The 261-nt window shown below is 37.2% G+C and overlaps 1 protein-coding gene across 1 annotated transcript in view; it reads right to left on the minus strand.

The window, feature by feature from the left end:
• LOC119590577 (major facilitator superfamily domain-containing protein 6-like) overlaps positions 1 to 261 on the minus strand; it is a gene marked incomplete in the record, with an annotated part of 16369 nt that overhangs the window by 4567 nt on the left and 11541 nt on the right.

The following is a 261-nucleotide window of genomic DNA, read 5'->3' on the forward strand; positions in this document are numbered from 1 at the left end:
ATAAGAACTATTACCACAAATTCACTACCATTATCAGGTGGAATGTTTTGGAAGGTTATACGGTCATACCGGTATCCATTGACATTTCTCTATGCACACGGCTGTATGGCAACAAAATTAAGAATTCTTTGGCAAAGTATATTAAACAAGACCCCTCTCTGTGGTAGCCAAAAATATCCTACATAAAAACAAAAGAAACGATATTTTGTGCCAAAGTTGCACCACTATCCTGGTGAACTTACCACATTGTAGCAGAGATGA

Source organism: Penaeus monodon, chromosome 27, assembly GCF_015228065.2.
Source record: "Penaeus monodon isolate SGIC_2016 chromosome 27, NSTDA_Pmon_1, whole genome shotgun sequence".
Lineage (NCBI taxonomy): Eukaryota > Metazoa > Arthropoda > Malacostraca > Decapoda > Penaeidae > Penaeus > Penaeus monodon.